Genomic DNA, 25240 nt, shown 5'->3' with positions numbered 1-25240 from the left:
CCGTGTGTACCCCACCCCCACTGCCATCCCTCCTGATGGAAGATCTTCAGCACTGGGCTGGGACCACTTTCTCTCTGAGTGTCCGGGGCTCCTACAGAAGACAGGACTGAGTATAATGTCAGGGCTCAAGAAATGCTTGTTGAATGAATAAAGGAGTGAGCAAAGAAATGAATGAACGAGCTCCCCATTACTGAATGGGTACATGAAGGAGCAGGCAGATGCATGAATGAGCGAGAGGAGTTACTGAGTGAATGAGTCAGAGACAGAGAGGTGAGGGCTGGAGGGAACGGTGAGCAGCCCGTGAAGAGGGGAGAGCCGAGAAGGTTCCCAGGAACCCTGGCATCAGTACGTCCCCACCACCCCAGGCCTGTGCTCCATGCCAACCAGACCCCACGATGTCTCCTCCCTGAGCCAGCTCACATCAGTGCGGCACAGCACACACTCCCTGAAGCTGGCCAGACCCTGTGCTGGGCCATGAATCAGACAGAGCCCTGCCCTTGGGCTCCTGGGACAGGGTGGAGGGGGGAGACAGACAGTCTCATAAATAAACTCTATGCCATGCTGGGCAGGCATGTGTTCCAGCAGAGTGGTGAGCTCAGGGCTGGCTCTGGAGCCTGGGGTAGGGCAGAACCTGACGTAGGGAATCTGGGAGCGCCTCAGGCGGAGGGACCTCAGAGCGGGGCCTGGCAGGGGCAGGGTGGAGAAAGGGCAGTCGGGGCTGGAGAGAGAGTGCCAGCAAAGGCACAGCGGTGGAGGACACAGAGCTCTGCCTGGCGAAGCGCAGGGGGAGGGCAAGGTGGGAGGTGACCCAGTGAAGCCTAGGCCTCCTCAGAGACATCAGGCTTGGCGGAGCCTGGGATGGGAACACGGCAGGGTGAGGAGCTGGTGGTCCTGTGTGTTCCAAGAGGAAGATGGGCGTCTTCAGGGAAATGCTACAGGGAACATTTCAAGGATTTTCAGGATGCTCAGGGCTGGGTCCTGCCACAGTTCTTACATAATTTAGCTTCTGGTTTCTTTCCATGAAGAAGTTGCCATCAACTTCCCAGCCCTAATACTCCCCACCAGCAGCCTAAAGCATTTGGGGACCCCAGACTGGGGAGGTTATTTTGGAGAGGGCAACAGTTATAAGTGGGTGTTTATGAGTTGGGGTTGTTTTACAATGTGCAGATCATGGGGGAGGCTCCCTGGTTCCTGAAGCAAATAGGGGATTTTCAGTTTGTCAGGAAATTTTGAAATTGGGTCAGCAGAGGCCAGGGAAACTGCTGAACACCCTGAGATGCACAAGATGACCCACCACAGCAGAGAAAGGTCCGGGTCAAAATGTCAATAGTGGAGAGGTTCAGCAACCCTACTTTAACAGATGAGAAACCTGTGGATCAAAAGGGGGTCCCCAAGAATTATAGTAGCTCTTCACATATGCCAGGAGTTGTACTGAGTATCAGCCCCCACAAGCTCACATCATCCATATCTCCTTTAAGGATGGGAACCTGAGGATTAAGGAGATGCGTGACTTGCCCAAGGTCACACAGCTGGTGGGGGATGGAGGCAGAATTCCAGCTCAGGCAGATGGCTCCAGAGGCCATGCTCTCTGCCTGGCATCACTCAGTGGCTAAGGCAGAGCTGGGTCTTGGACCCAGGGCCCCACTCTGTAGGGTAAATGCTCCTACCACTTTGTTCTGCGCCTGGGCCATGTGGGGGCCTGAAGCTCCTCTGCTGTGCAAGGGAAGCTCGGCAGTCAGGACCTCGGTTTGTTAGGGGTGCAGTGGGCAGGCAAGAGGCAGATCCAAAGAACAGAGGGCCTTTGTCTGCCTGCAGACGGGCAGGCAGGCCTGGGCTATGCAGCCCAGTCCAGGGGCCAGTCAGGTGCAAACTCATTACATGGCTGCTGAGGCTGCCAAGGAGCCGGGAACAGGAGAGAGCCCCACTCAAGCCAGGGAGTGGAAGCTGCAGTGGGAGGGCTGCTCAGCTGCCCTGCCCTCACCATGGGCCCAGCCTGGGAGGCAGCTGCAATGTCGTCTCCAGGATGACAAGAGCATCTCCATCCTCACTGATGAAACCTACTATGTGCTGAGCTGGGCACACTACACATCCTGTCTCCTTTCATCACTAACGCCCTTGGGGGTTAGAATGGTTAACTCCACTGTCTTTACTTACTCATCCATCCATTCATTCCGCACACATTTATTGAGTGCCTACTTGGTGGCAGCTCTGTGCAAGACCTGGAGGTAGAGCCAGGAACAAACAAGTGACAATCCCTGCTCCCATGGCGCTTACATTCTGGGAGGGGGCGGGGGTACAAACAGCAAGAAGGGACCATCAGGGTAACTGTAGCTTGTGGCTCACGCTGTGGAAGAAATGAAGGAGCGGATGGCAGGGAGGCTGGGAAGGCCACTTTGGAGAAGGCAGTTGGGGAAGACTTCTCAGAGGAGGTGACAGTTTCAGAGGAGGAACTGAGGCTCAGAGAGGAGAAGTAACTGTCCAAGATCACACAGCTGGTAAGTGGAGGAGCTGGGACTTGGCCCAGGCCTGCCAGACTCCAGACCTGAACAGTCACCTGTCTCCAGGCAGCCCCCTCTGCTGGTGCCCATTACCACCATCACACTTGTGTGTAACAATGGCACAGTGTCTGCTGTTCTTCCTCACACCAGCCTCAAGAGCTAGTTGGGCTGAGACCTCCACTTCACAGGTGGGGAACTGAGGCCCAGAGAGGGGCCATAATAAGCCCAAGGTCCCAGTGAGGGAGTGATAGAAAAGTGTCTTGAGCCTTAGTCTTTTGATGTCCAAATCTGTGCTCCTTCTGCCACAGCCTGACTCTTCCTGGCTGCGAACTTAGCCCCCGCTAAGCACTTAACAGGCCTGTAAGAACCAGCATAATGGACAGATGTGTGGCCTTGGGCAAAGTTTTCCCTTTAGGGCTTCCATTTCTCCAGTAGAAAATATGAACTTGGTCTAGACCAGCTCTGAAATGCCCAAGTTCATTTGATCCAATCAACATTCCTTGAGGAGTGCTGTGTACTAGGCAGACAGAGGTGAAGGAGGCTCTGCCCAGTCACAGTCTGGAGGGAGGGACTGTGCTGCCCACAGTGGGCTGGCCAGGAAAGGCATTCTGGGTAGAGTAAAATGCAGAGCAATAGCAAGGAAGTGCAAAAGGAAATAGCAAGGGGGCAGCAGGCATTGTTGAGGACATGAAGAGCCATCTGGAACTTTTATCCAACCGTCCCCCTCCCTTCCCTATACCCTCAACCCCTGCTACCTACATAAGGCCTTAGGCCATCGCAGCTTCTGTCCCATCTCAGTTCCAGCCCTGGCTTGGGTTCAGGAAAGTCCTCCCGAGGGGAGACTAAAACAGGCCCCACATAGATCTGGGCCCCCAGCTGTACACACTGCATGACCTTGTAGGCATCCATTTCCCTCACTCTGCCTTGGTTTTCCTACCAATTAACTGAGGCAGCATAACAAAATGTAGGTTTATGAGTGTCTTCCTTATGTCAGGAAGCAATCCCTTGAGACAGAAATACTATTGTCCCTGATTTACAGATAAGAGATCTGAGGCTGACAGGGGTGAAATCACTTACCCAAGGCCACACACTAGGAAATGGTCCAGCAGGAGTTCACAGCAGGCCTGTCTGATCCCAGAGCTCTGCTCACAACAAAAAGCTGCTAACTTGCATAAAAGTCTGTGCACTTTGACCTATGCAACAGTCAGTCCTTAAGACCTTACCTGGAGGAAATAATCTAAGCCATAAAGATGTCCACTGCAGTCATATTTAGATAGTCATATGGCAGATAATTGGAAGCAACCTGTATGTCCAACCTCAGGGCCCTTGTTGACTTCAGGAATCAGGCAGCTTCAAATAAATTGTGCCTTAGTGAACACCAGCTCCTTGCCAGTTCACTCTTTGCAATCCCTACATCAACCCTATAAAGTAGGTGTTGCTTGCTCCAGCCCTAGACAAGGCCCCAAAGTTCAAAATGGGTGAGAGACTTGCGGAGGACACACAGCTAATGACAGACAGAAGCCCCAGAGGTGCTGCCAGGCCTGTTCCAGCCATCTCCAATGTAGGAATGGGCAACTCCGCTCTGTGAGAAACGCAGCTAAGACTCAGACAGGGCAAGTGACCGCCCAAGGCCACATGACTGATGAGCAGAGAACTGGGGTTAGACCTCAGGCCCCAGGACACCAGGCTCTGGGACCACTTCCTTACACTGCCACCTACTGACTGGGAACTGTGGTGAGTCAGTGAGCTTCTCAGCCTTCTGGATTCCATTTGTAAAATGGGATTTGCATGGCTGTTGCATATAGTGTTTGTAGAGACAATTAAATGAGTGGTCAAAGTAGTGTCACCACCTGAGTAATGATAACAATAATAATAATGAGAGTACCAATAATAATAGTAATGTGTTGATACCAATGAGACAGCATTACACTGCTGAGGGAAGCCTTGCCTCAATGTTAGAAGGACTGGCTTAAATCTCAGCTCAGACACATCCCTCTCCCCTCCGGGCCTCAGTTTCCTCACCTATAAACAGGGGAAGGGCAGACATGAAGAGGGTTCCTGCTCTGATGGCCTCTGAGCCAGGGAACCTGTTGCTCGGGTTTTCTCCATGTATGATGCCGCACCCTGGGATCTACCTGCTGGTCCCTCATCACAGGCTGGTCTGGGGGACAGGATGGGCCTGGGCCTGGGGACAGGACACCCAGAGATGTGAGCTGAAGGAGAAAAAGAGAAACAAGGGCACAGGACACAAGGGATCAGCCAGGAGAACCTGCATGGTGTCCCCCAACACAGCCCAGGCTCCTGGCCCAGGGGTCACCTCAGAGGTGATGCTGTGTTCTGGGTCCTTCCATACCCTCAGCAACGCACGTGTCCTCAGCCCCTTCCCCACCCTGCCAGCCCTCTGAGGAGGTGCTGAACCTCAGTGAGGAGGAAGCAGAGGGAGGCCAGGAAGCAAGGCTGGGGGTAGGGATTGTAAGACGGTGTGGTTTGCAGAATGAGAGCCAGAGGGGCCAGGAGCCAGAGAGAGCACCCAGCAGGGAAGGCCAGGGGTGAAAGCAAGATCTGGGCCAGGGCAGGGTGTGGGAGCATTGGGCAGGAAGGAAGAGAGGCCATGGGAAGGGCTCGGCCATCCCTGCGATGTGTTTTGGAGGCCCAGGCTCCTGGGCACCATGCCCTTTACTATCCCAGTAGCCTTTTGGATGCTGTCTCTTTGTGTCCAGTGTCCCATGGACCAGGCCTTTCAAGGTCACGCCGGTCCTGAGGATGTCAGCCAGAGTGGCCAGAGTCCCTAGCACAGGCTGGCCTCAGGGAAGGGCCGAGGGGCATTTGCGGGATACGGATTTGCTCAGAGCCAGAGCTGGACTGCTCAGATTCCCACCCCTTTCCCAGGAAATGAGTAGCTAACCTCAGTCCCAGAGAGGTCAGTGCCTCTCTCAGGCCAGTCCTTCTGTTCCTTCCCATCCAGACTCATCACCAAATCCCCTCTGGGTTTATTGTTTGCCCTCCCTCCTTGCTGGACTCCACCTTCATCCCCACCTCTGATGTGGATCCCACCATCAGTTTTGCTGAAGCTTCTCCCCAAGTACTCCATGGCTCCCCGTGTCTATGGGGTCCAGCTCAGAGCCCCCCCAGCTTGGCATGCAGTCCCCTCTGCTCTCCCACCAGTCCTGGGATGCTCTCCCCAGCCTGTTCTTCCCAATCTGGATTTGGCCTCTCAGACCTAGCTGGACGCTGGCCTATGCACAGCCTTGTGGTCAACAAAGGGATCCCAGCTAGTGGCCTGCCTTCCTCCGGACAGGTGGCCCCATGTGTCTGCCCCAGTCAGAGGAACCATGGCATAAGGGAATCCCAGCCCTGCCATTTCCTGGAAGTGTGGCCCTGGGGAAGTGAACCTTGGTTTTCTCATCTGTAAAATGAAATGATGATCTCTCCACAGGGTTCAAAGATCTTGGCACCGTACAGATCACAGTGATGGCACTCAATACGCTGTAACTATTGCTGTCATGATCAGTGCTATTATTGCTTCTTTCAGCCCCATGCAGCAAACATACTGAGCACCAAGCCACCAGCAGGCAGCAAAGTTGTCCAACCACTTCACATGGAAATATTAGAAACACTTCCCTCCAGCCCAACTTATATACGGGAGACTGAGGCCCAGGGCCCCAAAGCCAGTTAATGGCAGTGCTGGATGAAAAGCTAGATCTCCTGTTTTCCAAGCCAGAACTCTTCTCCTACAAGCTGCCACTGCTGAATCAAGTTCAAAGGCCAAATTTCAAATATGATACTCTCAAAGTATTCATACAGAAAACTTAGTACATATAAGAATCTTTATTATTTGTTCTTACTTCTAACTTCCCCCTGTTAACACACCTCTGTCCCTTCGGAGAATGCTTTTCCCTCCTCCTCCCAGGCAGAGCTCAGGCTCCAGCTGTTCTTTCTGCCTCTCACACCCTGCCTCTTTCCACGCCTGGGGAGGCCTCTCTCTGACCTTACCTTGTGAAGCCAAAGGGCAATTGCTGGCTTACCTTTTTGCTACTCAGCTAAAAAGTCAAATTCCTTTTCTCCCAGGCCCTTCTGGATTTTTTCTTTTTTTTTTTTTTTGTGGTTGTTCTTAGCTTCAAGGTCTGCTCTGTCAAAGAAAGCATAACTTCCCTCTTCCCACCCACTAAACCTTCCCAGTTCCTGCCATCCTAAGAACCAACCAACAAGCAGACAAAGCCGACCTTCTCCTTCAACCAGCCCCTTCCTTCTCCTGCAGCCCTGTTGCTTGGTGGTGACCTGTTATTTCCAGGTCCCACCTCTTCAGCTTCACACCTACACCCCCACCCATGGGGCTGCCTCTATTCCCTTCCAACTTCCACCCAAACTTCTCCTGCTCTAGGCATGGTGAGTCCCTTTCCCTAAACCCAGCCGGGAGTTGTGTAGCCTTCTACCTACCTGATCCGTCCGCACCAGCTCTCTGCTAAGCCCTCTCTCCTGGGGGCTGCCTGACATACCTCTTGTCCTCTGCCCCCATCCTGACCACCTGCCCACTGCTCTGTGGCAGCTTCTTGATCTCCTTTGTTGGCTTTTCCTCCAACCAAGTGCTGACATTCTGTCTCAGGCCCTCTTTTCCCAGTTTCTTTCCCTTGGCATTCCCATGGGTTGAATTCCCGTCTCTAGCCAACATTTCCTAGTTCCACAACGCCAGCCCAGACCTGTCTCCTGAGCTCCAGGCTTGGGCACTCAACTGCCTGCACTGGGTGTCTCTAAGGCAACTCAAACCTAACGTGTCTAGAACCATCTCAGGATTCTATCTCAAAACCCACTTCACCTCCTGAGACCCCATCTTCATAAGTAGCTACACCATCCTCCTTGTCATTCAAGACAAAGACCTGGGAGTCCCTGGCCCCTTCCCTTTGCTCACTTCCACACTCAGCCAGTCACCATGCCCTGTTCAGTCCACCTTCCAAATGCCTGTCCAATCCAACCCAGCCTCCGATTCTGCTACCTAAGTCTGGGACTCCCCTCCTCTGCCTGGCAGAGAGTTCTAACTGGTCTCTCAAAGCCATACCTACCCCACATTCTATTCTCCTTACAGCAGCCAGAGAGAGATTTCTAGAACACAGATCTTTTAATGTTATTTCCCTGCTTAAAACTCATCACCACCTTCCAATTGTTCTCCAATAAAACCCCAAAATGTTTAGCATCTTGGGCCTCCCTCCCCTAGCTCTCTGAGCACAAACCACTCTGACTTTTCAGTGTTTCTTTTGATTCACCACATTTCTCCCTGCCTCTGAGGTTTTGCTCCTGCTGTTTTCTCTGCCTAGAATGCTTTTCCTTCTCTCTCCGACCCATCCCCAAGAGATCAGGCCAAGGGTTGCTTCCTACATTTCCCCAGGGACCCTGGATTCTCATCAGTGGCTAGGCTGTTTGCACTCACCCATGTGTGTCTCTGGTTGCTTGATTCATGTCTGTCTCGGCTCCTGGATTGAAAAGTCTATGATGGCCAGGTGTCATGTCCATCTTGCTGATCCTACAGCCACTCTGTGCCTGGCACATAGCATCCCAGCACAGCCCCACTTGCCAGGGCCACGGCCCTGTCCACACAGCCAGCACGGACTGCCCCAGGGACAGACTTGAGTCTGGGAGTCAGGGACTCACCTTTCCAATGCCTACTGTCCTTAAACTTCTACACATACTGGCTCCCATCCACACTGGGGAGCCTCCTCCCTCCCCACTTACCCCCTGCCCCTGTCCCTCCTAGCTCTTTCTCCAGGGCTATTTATCCAACAATAGCCAGCTCAGGCCCACCACCCTCCCTGACCACACAGCCCATCTCCCTTGGGATCCATGGTATCTGTCACTAGCCTCAGGATGAAGTCACAAGGCCCTGTCCCAGACTGCACACTCAGCTCCCCCAACCCACACACCCAACAGCCCAGAATCTAGCACCCGAGGCTATGGCTTTAAAGCTGTGTTTCTGGATTCATGTCCTGCCTCCCCTTGTATAGGCCTCAGGATCTTGGACAAAGTTTGGGAGCTTTGCTAAGCCTCAGTTTCCCTCACACCTAAAATGGGAGCAGAAATGGCTCCATCTCCCTGGAGTTGGTAACAGTTAAATAAGGAAATCCCCAAGAAGTATTTGGCTCTGTGCTTAGCACCTATTATGTGATACCAGGAGGCTCTGAGCTTCTTTCCTCTGTCACCGGCCACGGCTGGCTAATGAGTCTGCCCTTCCCACTGGTCCTATGGTAAGAGGGGAGGCTGGGGCCCTTTCATCTCTGTATCTCTCCTTGCCTAGCCCAGTGCCTGGTCCCCAGGAGACTCAATAAATGCTTATTAATGAATAGCTAGACCACACACTTGGCACACATCATCTTATTATTCCTTTACTTTCGTGTGTATAAATCTTATATCTCCTAACAGGATTTGAGCTCTAGGGTATGGGGGAGGTGGTGCAGAGGGAAGAGGAGCTGGGGTGTCTTCACGTCAGAGAATTCAGACCTGGGAGCGATCTCTGAGCTCCTGACATCCCTCTACCCCCCGTGGTACCCAGCCCTGAGCCAGCAGTCAGGAGGCCTTGTTGACAGATGGACCTGCCATCTTCCCGCGACAAGGAGGCATGTTTCCCTTGAAGAGATAGCACGCTGATTATTCAAAGGTCCCTCCCCTCCACACACACATCTGCTTTCTTAGGCAAGAGCCTGCTTGACTTACTCATACAGAGTTCTTTTGGTTGGTGGTTCTGAGCCAGCTTGGCCAGTTTCTTCAGAAAGAGAAGAAAAGTTTTCTTAAAGCCACAGAACACAAAACCAGAACAAGAGATGGATCAGTTCTCATCTGAGACATTTACGAGCATTGGCTAGATAATCTCATCACAGTCCCAAAGGCAGACTGGATGGTGAAGAAGAAGGGTTAAGTGTATTGAACTCTGTACTCAGAGTTTTGGGTGTGAATCCAGGCTTTGCCCCTAACCTACTTGGTGACCTTGAGCAATTACTTTTCCTTTCTAATCTCAGTTTCCTTATCTATAAACAGGGGATAGTAGTAGTACTGCCTCAAAAAGATTTGACTAAATGAGTGCTCTGAAGATTGGCTGTTGTTATCATTTTACCATCCCGCCATAGGTCAGATCCAGAGAGAAACTGAGAGCTCCCTTGGGAGGAGAGGCCCTTCTGCAGCCCGCATTGGTGGCTGGACTTGGTTGAGATATAAGGTAAATTGGTGCTTTTCTCTCCACCACTTCTCATGACATCTTTCAGAGAACCAAGAGAAATTTGCTCACTGACACCCTAGATTTAAACAAGGTCACTTACCTTCATTTGAAGAGTTCAGATATGGAGGTTTTGAAGGGGGACATGCAGGGATGTCCATGCCCACATTAGCCCACCTGCCTGCCATGTGGAATGCCTGCTTCTACCCACCCTAGAAGCATCTCCCCCCTACCCTGGCTTCTCCCTGATATGGGACAAGACTTGCTGTCCCTCTGGAGGGCTCTGAGTGAGTGCTGGGCAAGGAGCGGGGGACTGGGCCTCTTGGCCGCAGCTCAGGAGGCACTGCAAGCTGCTTACTCCTGCTGGGGAACCAGCCGCATTAAGCCAAAAGGGCCAGTCCCAATCAATTTTTAAGAAAAGGGCCTAGGGCACCCACCTGATCATCTGATCATCTACATTTGCCCTCTTACAGCACTAAACTATGTTTTCTACCTTTATCTTGCATCTACCTACCACTTCAGCATTTTATTAAAAATAAAAATAGTAATAATAATAGAGGGAGAAATGTGGGATCCACATATAAATCAAGTACAAAAATCAAACGAATATTCATATTTGACCTGATTGTTTATAGGTCATAATGCATGATCAAAACCGAAAGTTTCTGTGATGACTGCCCTTGTACTGTTCACCATGTAAGAATTTATTCACTATGTAAGAATTCGTTCACCATGTAAGAACTTGTTCGTTATGCTTCAGAAGATTGGAGACTGACGAGAATTAGGCTTGAGATGGATTAATGATTGTACATTGAGCATTGACCCCCCTATACTGAATTTTATTGTTGTTAACAACCATTTGATCAATAAATATGAGAGATGCCCTCTCAAAAAAAAAAAAAAGAAAAAAAAGAAAAAGAAAAGGGCCTAGGATGTGTTTTCAGTGCTGGAAAGGAGCTCAAATCACATCTGGAGAATAACAGTAACAGTCACACCCACCCTTTGTGAAGTGGCTCCTCTCTCCTTGGCCCAAATCAACTTCATTCTAATCAATCATTGCGCCAGCTCCTTCTTCCCTGTGAGGTTTGTAGCATGAAATGGGAAGACACATCTGTACCAGAGTACCTGGAAAGGAGGGGTTTAAATGAACGTCAGGGGGTGAGAGGAGCTTCCAGCTAGTTTCTTTCAAGTACAAACAGAGATGCTCCTTGGAATAGACTTGTTCAGGTGAGTGTCACTTGGCCAGTGTAGAGGAAGCATGTCCCTCTTTGCTCTCCAGAACCAGGAGGCCCCTGTCCTGAGGCCTTTGCCCTACAAGATAAGAGGTGTGACAGGACTTAAGGGGGCCTGACAAAGGCTTCTCCTGCCCCCCTTGAATTGCAGAGTTGGTTTCTGAGGCACCGGCAGGCAAATCTGCATAGGGAGCAAGAATCCTCCATGTTCGGTGGTGCATCATAAAGGCTGAGATAACCCACTGTCCAGAAAAGACTCCAAGTCCCTGCCCCACTATCCATGAGCAAGGGGACGGTCTGAAATGATGACTTGGCTTAGCACAGGCCCAGGATATTGGTAGAAGGGCTGGTCATGGCTTCCCATGTGGCTGAGACTAAAAGCCCTCCATGGCCTGGCATAGTGTTTTGCTTTGGGACCAATAGCCAGGTGTGTGGATGTGAGTCTAAGAAGGCTACAACCTTGGGGCCAACCTGTGGTGATCACAGGAGCATGGGCTCTACCACAAGGGAGGACAAGCGTCCCCAAAGCTGGGCAAAACATGGTTTCAGCAGCGCCCCCCTGTGGTAGCAGCAGAAGCAATAACTGGTGGCCTGATGAGAACTGGTTTCTCTCTTAGCATTGGAAGCAGGATTCTCCCCTCTAGACAGAGAAACCTCCTGGGTTCCATGGGACAAGGGCAGACAGTGGCTTCAGTAAGGAGGTACTGGGCTCCCATTAAGTTATACAGGTGGTCATATGAACAATTAACTGGAAAATTAGGGGATTTGTAAACAGTACTCTGAAAGTAGTGAGGTGGGTGATTCTGATTACAGCCTAAAACTTGACCATCTCATTTGTTCCTTAAAACGGCCCTTCAACAAAGGATAATTGTGCACGCTAAATAAATGAAGAAACTGAGGCTCCAAGAAGTCAAAAACATGTGCTAACTCACACAACCAGTAAGAAGTACTGGACCTGAGGTTGAAATGATCTATTTTCAGTGACCTACAAGAGAAGAGCAGTACCTGAGGCCACACAAGGGTCAGCCCTTCTCAGAGCGGCTCTTTCTTATCCTTCAGACCACAGCCTAGACGTCCCCTCCTCGAAGAAGCCTCTGAGTCACAGAACCAGAACCTACAGTGGGATTCACCCCATTATTTTCTGTACCCCAAGACAGTATTTCCTTCTTTCTTGGAATATTATCATAATGGTCATAGCATCATTTTTATTTGTTTTTTTTCAATTCCGTGTGGTCTGCCCCTCTCAGGAGAATGTATGCCCCTAAATGCTATGCTTACCATTGAGGCCCAGGGCTCAGTGCAATGCTGAGCACACAGTAGGGAACCACTAATTATTGGTTGAGTGAATGACTGCAGAAGATGAGTAATGGGAACTTGAAAGCACATCTCTTTGGAGGGAGTGAAAATTCTAGAGGGAGAAGAGGAGATTTGGGAAGGCACAGACCCTATCTCCAAATTCTAAAGGGCTGTCCTGGAGCCACAGGAGCAGGTGGGGTGTGAGGTGCAAAGTGAAGCCACTTAAAACAGGACTCTCTGGGGTCGAAGGAACTGGGCCCCGTGGGAGGTGGCGAGCTCCCGGCCCTGACGGGTGCGTGCAGGTTCTGACTGCCCCTTCCTGCCCCTGCCTAGGCAGGTTCAGAGGGGACTCTAGCTGTGAGGAGAGAGGCCTCTCAGGCTTGAGCTGTGGCTGCTTAGGGACTCTAAGCAAAGCAGGTGAGGGGGGCTCCAAGGAGGAGGTGAGGTTGCAGGGTTTCCTGGGGGATTATCATGAGCAGGGATCTTCAGGCAGAGACATGGGTCTGTCTGCTGAAACTTGCTCATCTCAGCTTCAGGGCGTCCTGGCCAGATAATTGCAAACAAAATAGACTGGAGCCTGGGCAGCAGCAACAGCCCCTTTCTTTAGAGAGCGGCCTGGGATGGGCGCAGGAGCAGGCACCAGGGCCCCGAGTCAGAGAAGGAAGCAGTCACATTCAGAACAGCTACAGTTCTGGCCTTGAACCCTTCTGTATCATGGTGGGTAAGGCCTGCTCTCTGGCTGAAGACTTCCATCTGCATCCTAAGAACCCGCTGGGCATCCACACTGTACTGGGTAGAGAAGCTGGGGAGAAGGAACCGCTGACACTGCCTTCCAGGCCGCTGGGAGAGCAGACAGGCTCTGCATCCAGTGATGCTGATCAACACACAGCAGCTCTGATCCAGGGGCAGGGGTCAGCAGGGTGCTTCTGAGAGAGGGAGGTGGAGGGGTCCAAGCTCTGAGCCCTTTCTGTGCTTTGGTTGGGGAAACTCTGACCACCTACAGGACATTGGAAGGTAGCCAAGAAAGGCCTAACCTGGGGAGCTGAGACTGGCCAGTGGCACCTGGGACACTGAAGCCTGGGTTTCCTGGAGAAAATGTGCATTGATGTTATGCTCTTGTGTATATCTACATGTAAATCACGTGTTTATGTGTTTGTGCCTATGAATTTCCACACTCTCTTGTATGTGTCTCTATTTCTGATTACATTGCATGTATACCTATGCATGTGTGTGTCCTGGAGTGTGTGTTTTTGTGTGTTTCCAGATATGCATGAGAGTGCTTACATGAGTTATATACATTCATTCACTCCACAAATATTTATAGAGTATCTACTTTGTGTCACGTGTAGTCCTAGGTGCTGGGAATACAGAGATGAATACAAAATTCAAAGTCTCTTTCCTTGTGCAATTTACATGTGGCATAACTGACGGGCAATAAGTGAGAAAATAAATAAATGAATAATCTCAGACATGATCTCTGCCAGGAAGTAAAAAGGTCAGCATAGAGAGTGACTTGAGAAAGGTTGCTTTCTATAAAGAGGTCAGGAAAGACTGCTTAGAAATGCAGAATCTTAGGCCTCAGCCCAGACCTTCTAATTCAGAATCTGCATTTTAACAAGATTCTCCAGGTGATCTGTGTGTGCATAAGAGACCAAGAACCACTAGGTTAAAATAAACTACCATATACATGACATGGAGTGGGGAGAAAGGAAATACAAGCAAATGCTACAGATCTCCTTCTGTTACTCACCGTGAGATAATAGTTGGTATTTATCAATTCCCTTCTTCCCTAGGCAGGATTCTCTACCCAGTAAGTCACTCCTAGGGATCTGAGGTCCAAGAGGCCCTGTACCTCTAGGGCTATGGTGACCTTCAGTAACTTTAAGCCTAAGACAATTTCCATTCCTGTTATTTCCTGCTCCCACTGAGTATCAGTAAGCTGATTTCTTCTTGAGAGCCAGACTTAATAACCCCAATCAAATTGTAACCCCCTGTTCTGCTTGTTTGCCCAATGTCATAAGGAGTATTCAATGGCCAGCTGGCATGTTCCACTTCCACTTGAATGCAAATATTCTTACATCCTCTAGCGGAAGCCCTCCCTCCTCAAGTACTAACACTTCTAAACCCCAAGGTTGGAGAGAAGGTCATTAGGGGCAGTTACCAGAAGTGCCCCCTTGCTTCTGCTCCTTAGTCTCCTAGCCATGCATTCTACTTTAGGGCAAGATAGCACTACATGTAAGTAGCTGGTTAAGAGTGTTCATGGCATCCTGTAAGCTGCATGTTGTTTTTTAGTTCCATTTGACTCTGGAACCAAGTTCTTCATTAGAAGTTCATTATAAGCATGCTTATGATGCTGGGTCCATGCTGAGAGTCTGATCACATGCCTCCTCCCCAAGCTGCCCTTTCCTCAGGCCTTCAATCTTGTCACTTCCAAGTCCCTGTCCATCTGGCCAAATCATTAGCCACTTAGCATGAATCACTGTAGAACTTAGGGCTTCTATTCTTCCAAACCAAGACAATGAGATATACCAAGTGCTGCTGAGAATATTATTTACCTATTCTGTCCTTCGGGGATATTTCTAAATGGGGCTGTAATATCAGAGTATCCTGCTTCCAGCTGGTGTCAACATGCTATACACAGTCATTTGTTAACCAGTCATTTCCCCTCAGTAAGCTGGCTATAGAGAATTCCTGTGAGAGCCTAAGTGTAGCCTGAAAAAGACCCAGCACGCTGCAGGTGTGACCTGCCTACTTCTGCAACATACTTGTGCTTTCAGGACCTGATTGGGTCCAGACCCATTTACACTATTTCCACTTGAAGACATATTGGTGGGCATGCTTAATTTAATGGTTAAGTAGACCAGATAATGTGACAGGTATCTTGGACTAAACAACAACCTCATAGTTAATGGTCAGGCGTTCAGCCTCTAACAGTGCCAAGGGGCAAGGCAAGAACTGTTTCTCCAAAGCTGAATAGTTATTTGCCAGAGAAGGCATGGCCTTGCTCCAAATATGAACGGTCTCTAACTGTGATTCTCCTATCTGGTCTTGCCAAAGTCTCCATACAGCATCACAATTTGCCCCCAGACACTTCAAGTACAACTGAAGTCCATGTGTCAGAAGACCTGGCTTGAAATCTTAACCAGCCCCCTTCCCACTTAAAGCCAGAAACTCTTTTGGCCACTCAGGAAATGGCTTAAGCAGTATTCACAAATGTGGTATGTGTTGTCTCTAAAATCCAAAATAGTTCACCAAATGACATGCCCCCTTTCTTAATGGTAAGGGATGCAAAGTTTAACAACGTATTCTTCATTTTGAAGGGGATATTCAGAATTTCCCAGGCTAGTGTTTTCTCAAAAGCTTAACTGGGTTCCTTGCATTTTTTTAGACTATTCCAAACCCTGAAACACAATTACATTTTAAGATACTTGCCATTTTATCATTTCTTGCTCCTACCAGCATGATATCACCAGTGCTCCAGATTAGTATGATGTCCTTTGGAATGATGAAATGATCAAGATCCCATGAACCAACTTGTTAACACATTGTATATAGAGTTGTAGATTTGCCATAGTGCTGAGACAAAATGGAAGGTGTACTGCTGTCCCTGCCATGAGAAGTCTAAGTACTACTGATATTCTCTGATTATTAGGTTAGAAGAGAGAAAATGTTCTCTGCGAGTTAGATATGCATTAATTTGTTCCAGTCATGAGACCACATTTGAAACATTGTGGAACTGTAATTAGAACCACCACCTGATTAATTAAAACAATCCATTTTCATTTTTTAAGACTCATCTATCTTACGTACTGACCAAACTAGAAAGTTAATGGACTCACTACCCCTGCATCTTCCTTTGACAGTAGCTTTAAGCTTTGTGATTCCACCAAGGAAGTGTTATTGCTCTGACTTAATCTTTTCACGTGGTTTGGGAACCTACAGAGGTTTACTTGGCCTGTCCATGCTCCATAAGTGAGGGAGCCAGTGTAGTAAATCTGCCAATCCTGAAGGTATCCATTCTAGTATTACACTTAGAACCTGGGCAAGTAACCACAGAGTACTGCTATCTGCCATGGAGCTGACACAGATCAACATTCCATTTACTATCTGATCCCCATAAATCCCCACTCTAATTGGTAAATCTCAGGGGTGGTCTGGGTCTTTAGGAATTAGCATTAGGTTAGGGATACTGTCAAATAGTTCTTAAAAAATCTAGGATCTGTTGCCCTGAAATATGGGCAGAGATCCCTTTGGGAAAGGACAAGAGAGGCTTTAAGGAATTAAATTATCATTTAATTTATTATTATTGAAAAGAGTTTCCTCAAGGAGGTCCAGTCCTCCTTCATTGAACAGATTTTGGTTCTGCAAACTGACTGGGTCAGGTTCTGAAAAAATTTTATTCTACTGTCTTAAGCCATTTTCTGTTTACAAGAAGCACATTATTTTTTACTACATGAATCAATATAGAACCTTAGTGGGCCCCTGATCTCTTTGGGCCTTAAACCCATGATCATTAACTATGTCCAAAAAAAAAAGAAAGAAAAATCCTGTAATTTGGACCATTCTGATTACCATGAGGCTCTGCTCCCTATAATGGTCACTACCCCTGCCCAACTTCTGACCATTAAGTGCTATCCCATGACCTCTATCACACCAGAATCTCCCATTTCCATCAAAATCAGAGGTCCATCCAATTATGGCAACTTCTACCAGCACACCTAGCCCACAAAAAGCAGCCCTTGGAGGGGTGTTTCAAAGAGCTTGGCATTTCCCTCATTAGTGATTTTTTTCCCCAAGGTATTGGTGTAGGGACTCTCTTCTGGGCTCCCCTAGAGGTCAGAGTTTGGGCTGGAAGGACACTGCTTTCTTCTGAACTTCTTACGTCAAGAAATTTCTTTCAGCTCCTTAAACCAGAGCATTAAATCCAGAGCTCAGACAGGCTCAGCAACATCAGGAAATCCATCCAGATTTAAAATGATATTCCTTCTGAGAATTCATCCCCCTGTGTATTTCCTAGAGTTTTGCCAAGATAAATTAGTGAAGTCTTGCAATTCTGTCAGTAAGTAAACTTTCTCCTCTAAGATTTGACATTATAATTGGTCCCCAGGAACATGCTGGAATCCAGATCTAGTTATAAACGTGGAGGAACAATGAAGAATGCTGGTTTCCCTTTGCAAGATAACATCCTTAGGCAAAGAGTCTTTAACTAAGGCAGGATAGTCCTGACTACTAGGGGAGCAGGACCAATGTGGTCAACGTCATAGATTCTCTAGGGCTTGGGAGCCTGGAATGCTGTGTCATCCTCAGGTATACTCCATTTGGATTCTCATTGCTTACACTTTCTGGATTAATGCCTTAAACTTTATGTACAAACTACGTAAATTTGATCATCCAACTAATATAATGCGGCAATCCACCAGAACAAACCAGGCATCTGGTTTTCAGTTGTTTTAGCCCTGCCTCGGGAAGAGACATGATTCTATTTCCCAGTCATAGAAAGTTCCTGAGCTTCAGTCCACGCCTTAAGCTAAGACTCCAGGGACTTTTGCTCATTATTTTCTTTCTTTAAGCAATCCAGTGCCATTAAAAGAGACATTCCATCCCACAGTCCTTGAATTCCCCCTGCCCTTCATTCTGCTCTATGACACTAGTCATTCAGGCCTCTAACACCTTGCTTTCAACGGGCATTTCCTTTTAGATGACTGCAAGGGACCCTTTAATTAGCTGTTTCAGCACAAGGTACCATGAGCTTCTGGGTCCCACCCCTTAACACTAGCTGTTATTTCCCTGCCTTCAGCCCTAATTAGAGAAGTAACCAATCCAAGATTCCCACGATTCCCTCAGGGTCTCTGCCTGCACCCCAATTATGGAACCAATATCTGTACTAATCAGGATTCTGGTTTGCAAACAACAGAAAGAAACTCTAGCTGACTCATGCTGAAAATAAATTTATTGGACAAGCATCAGGACAGGCAAACACTGTGGAAGCAAGAGGACTGGGTAAGGTTCTGAAAAAATGTTTTCAGGAAAGCCCCTGCCTGGGGAATGACACCACCACCTCCCTGTTCCACCACAGTAGTCCTCACTACCCTGTGTGGTAGGTCACTCTTCTCTCATGGAATCACAGCTAAAGGTAAGAAGCTGGGGAAGTCTGGTGAGTTGTTCTCTCTTAGGGCTTCTGTGGGGTAATGGAGCAGGCATTAAATTAGAAGTGACCTACCCCAGGCTGGAGTCCCAGCTCTATCACTTGACTGGACCCAGCTATGTGACCCTGAGCAAATCACCAAACTTTTCTGGGTGGGCTTCAGTTTCATCATCTGGACAATGGGGACAATATCCTTTCTTCCAGCCTCATTGAGGTGTTATGCTCCCATAGCATCCTTTCTTCCAAGGATAGAATTTAGCTCAATGTGTCATGAGACGTTTATTTGTGAATTATATCAACAACGTCTATTCCTCCAGTAGATTGGAAGCTCTGTGAAGTCAAGGGTTTCATCTACCTGCTATTTTCTCCAATATCTAGAAAAATGCATGAAATGTACCATGGGCCCAACAAATATTTGTTGAATGAAAGGAAGAATAAGCTAAGGGTTTGGGAAGGGCTTTGTAAACTGTCGAGGGCTGTGTACATATAAATGCCATGCTTTGGAACCAGAGGGACCTCAATTTAATCCCACTGTCTTAGGATGCCAGGGTCTAGCTGACTGACCTCAACATGGGCCTTGGTTTCTACATCTGTAAATAGGGTGTCGCAGTCTCCTGCAAGGCTATGGGGAGACTTGAGTGATGAGCACGTGTGAGAGTCCAGCCCTGGGCTGGGCACAGAGCCAGCATGGCAGGCAGCCAGGAGGCTGGACTGTCTCCAGCTCTGCCCTCTCCACTCTGAGCACAGAGGGTATAGCTAGCAATCAAAAGGTCTCTCCTGGGACAGATAACTGGGGTCTCTCAGATGCCACCGCTAAGCGCCCTACAAAAATAAGGTTCTTGCTTATGCTAGTGTGTGATCAGACACCCACCTCGCCTGGCAGTCACTAAGAAAGGTCTGGCCCAGGTGGGAGGTGGAGCAGGTGCGGGACCCCAGGTGGGCCTTTCCCCTCTCTGGGCCTCAGTTTCTCCACCTGTAAATTAATGTTTACAACACTCAGTAAACAATAACTGCTATTATTATTCTTGTTGCTCTTTTATTATATCCTCTGAAAGAAAGATATTCAGACAAACTCAACTTTTTTAGTGCAATAAATATGCTAGTCTCCTCCCTGTCTCTGCATGAGGTACTTTCTCCCTTTCTCTTTTCCCCACTCTGTGTGTTCAGTGTCCTCTCATCTTCTGGACTCAACTTAGGAAAGCTGCCCAGGGTCACCTGCACACCAGTCTCAGCTCTAGACAACTGGACAAGACTGTCTGGGAGTTGTCTGCCCCACCCCCACCCCCCCAGATACTCCAGAACCTACTCCAGGGTGGGGTTGTCCCTTACTGTCGATAACCTCAGAGCCCAATGGAAGGTCCAGCACACAGTGGGTGCTTAGGAAACCAGTGAATGAATATGTTCTTAAAATCATAAAAATGATCCATGCCTTTGTCTGTCCGAGGACAGAGCCTGAAGAAATGAGTTAAACCTGCAGAAGGAGGCACTGAAATTACACCCAAACCAAAACTTCCCCCAGTGTTATTTACTAAACCCTTCAGGAGAGGGACACTGGGAGGAGTGTGCTTCCCTTTTTCCTAAAGAGAAGCTGGGGGCTAGGAAAGCAAAGGGAGGCCATTGTGAAAGCAAACCTGTGCAGGCAGGGAGCTCACTACCTGCTGGGCTGGCTGCCTCTATTACCAGCTTCCTGCAGCAACCAGGTCCACGCAGTTCTCGGGTCCCTGATCCCCACCTGTCACCTTTCCCACTTTCCCCACTGTCTGGAGGCTGGGGCTTCGCAGAGATGGCAGTTGAGAAGCATGCCACAACTCACAAAAGTACAAAGAGCTTCCTAATGGCAGCTCTCTAACAACAAAGCAGGCTACTCAAGAGGTAATAAACTCTTTGATGTGGGAATGTAGATAGACTTGACAAGAGGTTTGTCTTTATAATGCTTTTATTATTGTACTTCCAGAAAACTCCTAGGTGAACCTTCTGCCCTGACCATCTCAGTTGGGTGTTAAAGCCATTTTCCCAGGTAAAAGCTGCACAAAGGGCATTCCGGGCAGAAGCAATGGCATATGCAAAGGCATAGAAACAGGGAACACCCTCCATATTTGAGAAAAGACTAATTGTCTTGACATTTAAGGCCAGAATATGGGGCCCTAATATTTGTTGAGCACAGACTATGTATGAGCCACTGGGCTAGGACCTGGAGGGATGCTCCAAACAATGCACACATGTCCCTGCTCTCACAGAATTTATAACCTAGTTGGGGAGACAGATAAGAAACAGGTAAGTAAGTGAGGGCAATCATCTCAGGTAGTTACACATATTAGAAAGAATAAAACCAGTGACACAAGGGAGAGCAGCTTGGGGTGGGGTGACCAAGGAAAAGCCTCTCTGAGGAAATGATGGGGGACCTCAGATCTGAAAGAAGCAAAGAAAGCAGTCGTGCAAAGGGCAAGGTGAAGAGGGTTCCAGGCAGGAGAACAGCAAGTGCAAAGGCCCTCGTGCCGGAGTGAATTTGCAATGATGGAGAAACCCAAAAGAGGCCAGCATGGCTGAAGCATAGAGAGGAGAGGGGAGAGCACCCCTCACTTGGCTGGGCTCACCTGCCCTGTCTCCTCTGCTCACACGCTCGGCCCCTAGGCAGGCTGAGTGTTCAGGCTGAGACTCTCACTCCCTGTTCCCCAGCCCCTAATGCTTCAGGGACCCTGGTTCTTTCTGGCAGCAAGTTCCAGTCCATCTCGGCCTTAGAAAACTCAGCCCGCTGCATCCTGCACATGCACCCTAGCCTCTCAGCCCATCCCCCCAGCACCCACCCCAACCTTAACCCAGGAGCCCTAGCCCAAAGGGGCTCCAGTCACCATGCCTGACAGCCCTTTAGACCCGAACCACCCAAGAAGCCAGATCTAGGGGACAGTGTGTGGGGGCCAGGGGTGGCAGGAAGCAGCACAAGGTGGGAGATGGCATAGTCAGACACAAGATCCCAGACTAGATAGAGCCACTAGGAACCAGGAGCGGGTCTGGGCTTGGCATGCCTGGGCGGTGATGCCATCTCCCCAGCGATGGAGGGCGGCAGGCAGGAGCCTCTGATTCCCCCAGAGGTCTCGTCCTCCTGCTATCTGACGAGGGAGCTGTCGGTTACAGGAAGGCACGACTCTTAACAGGACAGCTCCAGGGAGCAGGAAATTAACCCACCACGCCACAGGCAGGAGACACGGGTGGGCGGGGTGAGTAATTAGGCACTTTGCAATTAAGGAGCCTGCCAGCTGGGCCAGTGTTCTCTGGGAAGGGGTGGAAGACCTGCTCATTTGGGGGACCCAGATGACTCTGGAGGGGGTATCAGCCCAGACTCCCCACCCTTCCTCCTCTTTCCACTCCTTGTCTCCCCTGGGCTCAGTCCTGACCCTGTCCAGCCACTCATGTGATTCATAGCCTCTGCTCATTTCTATTTGCACTCAGTCTGTTCTTCCTACCTAGAATGCCTTTCCCACTCTGATCCACCTCACTCAATCCTGCCCCTCCCATCAGACCCGATACAGGCCCTAACTCCCCCAAGAAGTTCTCCTGGACCAGTCCTGGAGGAAGGGACTGATCTGACCTCTGAGAGCACAACTCCTTCATGAGGTGGTGAGGAAACAGACTCAGAGAAGGCAACGATTTTACCCAAGGTCACACATCAGAACCAGGGCTAGAACTTGAGACTCCTGAATCTCAGAGTAGGTTCCCCTCCAACCACACTGTCGGCTCATTAACCAACAATCAGCCTGAGCATCATTATATCCCACAGCACAGAGTGGGGGCCACAGAGGGTTCAAAGATCCTGGATCATATTTATCCAGCGTCTACTTCATTCTGGATTCTGTGCTGGAGACTAGGAATGCTGCGGCAAAAACCGGTCCTACCCTGAGGCAGCTTGCAGTGTAAGGAGCTGAGGCCCCATTGCGGGATCACCCAGAGGCATGTTCAGTGATAAACTGAGAGAAAAGGGCCCAAAGAGAAGAGCTCCAGGCTGGAGGGAGCTTATGGCAAAGGCATTTAACCTGGCCTGGGGCCCAGGACAGGACTCTCTGGAGATGCTGTGCCTGGGCTGCAATCTGAGAACACGAAGGCAGCAACTAGGATGAGACAGGGTGGGGAAGAGCATTCCAGACAAGAGGATTGGCACGTGCAAAGGCCAGCAGAGGAAGCCCTCGATGGCTGGAGCTCAGAGTGAGGGGAAGCAGGGGTCACCAGACCCAGACAAGGAAGGGCCTCCAGTTGAGGCATTTGACCTTTATCCTAAAGCACCAGCAGTCCATTGCAGGATTTGCAGCCAGGGAGCTGTGTGTGTTGGTAAATGTCACTGGCTATGTGGGGAAGGAGTGTGAAGGGAGCCAGTGGATATGCAGCCTGCCAGGAGGCCCCTGTACCAGTCCAGGTGATGGCATGGACCAATAGTACCAGCAGGTCAAAGATGGTGTGTCAAGAAAGGGGTGTGTGTAAGGGTGCACACACCAGTCCTGAGACAGGGCTGGGCAGGGGATGGGATGGCACGATAAAGTCTGGGGAAGGGGTTGAGGGAGAGAAGGAGTCCAGGGAGCCCCCGTCCAGGATTCTGGTGTGTACAGTGGAGGTGGGGCAGGGCAGGGGAGGCAGCCACTGAGATGGCAGCACTACGAGGGGAGGGGAGTAGGCTGAGCTTGAGATGTGCTGGAGAGACTGCAGCTCAGAGGAGCTGGAGACCCAGAGGTGAGGAGGCAGTAAGTCACAACCCCCGACTGTGAGATGGGCACAGGCATCGGGCACCTACTGTGAGATGTGCTTTCTCTGTGGCTGCAGAACACAACAGGTGCATTGCTCCCATTTTCCAGAAGAGGAAACTGAGGCTTAGATGGGTACACAGTCTGCCCAGAATTCCTCGTGAGGACATAGCGGAACCAAGGCTGGAAGCACATGAGTCTGCCCTGAGTTTCCACTTCACACTGCCCCCAGGATGCCTCCAAGGCTTGAATCTGGCCCAGAGGAGAAAGCAGGGCCACCCACATAGGCAGACAGGGCTTCAGGGAGCTTGTGAGCAGCTATGGTGGGAAGTATGGGAAGTACCCCCCACGGGGTCACCCCTGCAGAGGAGAGAAGGGTGAGGAAGGCAGCAGGAGGTGAGCGGCGCCTGCCTCTTGGAGTTAAGCCACGGGTCTTATGGCGCTTCTGTGAATGGCACAAACACGTGCTGGTGCCACTTGTGCTGAGCCCTCTCCTGGGCCCTCTGCAACTAGGGAGGGGTGCTACTGCCCAATTTTATGGCCGAGGAAAAAGGGGTCACTGATTCACTAGTCACAGGTGAGTTAGTGACGGAGCGCATAAAGGACATGGGAATGTCTGTCTCCAAAATCCCGGCTCACCCTCCCCAAGAGCTGGAGGAGTTCAATGAGTGGCTGGTGAAGGCAGCTAGAGAGAGGCCCTGGGCTCAGGAGCCACCCAACCCCTCCTTGCATCCCCCCATTACCCCCTCAGTGGGCCCTGGGCCTCTGGGGTGCAGGCCCAAGGGGAGGATGAGAAAGGAGGTGGGTCAGCTAGGAAGCTTCTGAGAGCCTTAGCAGCCAACTGAGTGTCCACATTAGCATCTCCTCGTCAAGCCTAGGAGAAAGCAGACCCTGTCCTGAGAATCCTTGGATTTGCGGGTGCAGTGAGAAGGTCCGGCTGTGCAGAAGTGGCTGTCACCCTGCAGACCCCAAGGATGGCACGCAGGGGCCAGGCTTGGAAGGCCAAATTGAAGAGGTGGGTGGGGCAGAGGGGTGCTGGGGGCAGGGACAATGCAGAAATGGTCCTGGCCAGCAGGGGGCGATGGAGCTACAAAAATCCGCCAGGTGGCCTGCAAGGAGCCTACTCCTCCCTGAGATGGGTCTGAAGATTACCAAGGCTAGAACAGGAGCCTAGAGCAGAAAAAAAAGGTGCCCATTCGTCAGATCTGGTTGTCAGGCATGACCCCGACACAAGGCACCCAGTATGGTGTCATGAATAAGTCCAGGAGGACAGACTTGAGTTGGAATCCTGATGGCTAATCACTGTGTGACCTTGGGCAAGTCTTTTCCTCTCTGATCTTCGAGTCCCCTTCTATAAAATGAAGTTGTTCAGTGCACTTGCTCCATGGAGTTGTTGTGAGGCATAAGTGAGAATGCAGGTGAGGCACAGCACCTGGCATGTCATAAATGCCCAGTAAGTAGACAAATGCTTCATGAGGAAATAAGAATGGGTTCCAACATCAGGACAGGTGATGTCCATGCAGCCCCAAGCCCGTGAGCCAGGGTCCTTCACCTTCCCACACAGGTTAGGGCAGGTACTCATCTGAGGCCAGCACTGAGCCTGCAGAGCGGCAGGGGCTTCTAGCGCAGGAAGAGGAGGGCTGCAGGGGCAGGGAGCAGGCAGAGCACCGGAGATGGGCTGAGACCTCAGTCACTTGCCAAGTTTGCTTCATTTGTTCCACGAATTTATCAAGCCCTTATCAAGCACCTGCCCCATGTCAGCAATGTCAGGCACAGAGGTTTCAGGGGAAAAGTCACATGCGTCCTGCCCTCCAGACCCAGGCAGAGAATACCTCCTGAGGACTACAGACAGGTGGGGTCAGCTGCTGCCCGTCCCAAGTTACCACTAATGAGTATCCTGGTGCCAGGTCCAGTGCTTAACCTCACCAGGCCGCATTACTGCCACTGGTAAGGTATCTGACTCAGAAGTGAAGGCTGTTGAAGGCTCAAGGTCAAAGCACAGACCAGTGGCAGAGCCAGGCCAGCTCCCATTTTCATGCATTCTCCCTTGCAAAGGCCACTGCTTTCAGAACTCTGGGGCTAATGAGACTTGGGCCTCATCCAGGCTTTACTACTTAGTACTCGGTGATCTTGGGTAAGTCATTTCC

This window comes from Manis javanica, chromosome 4, assembly GCF_040802235.1.
Source record: "Manis javanica isolate MJ-LG chromosome 4, MJ_LKY, whole genome shotgun sequence".
Lineage (NCBI taxonomy): Eukaryota > Metazoa > Chordata > Mammalia > Pholidota > Manidae > Manis > Manis javanica.
This window is presented reverse-complemented; position numbering follows the sequence as displayed.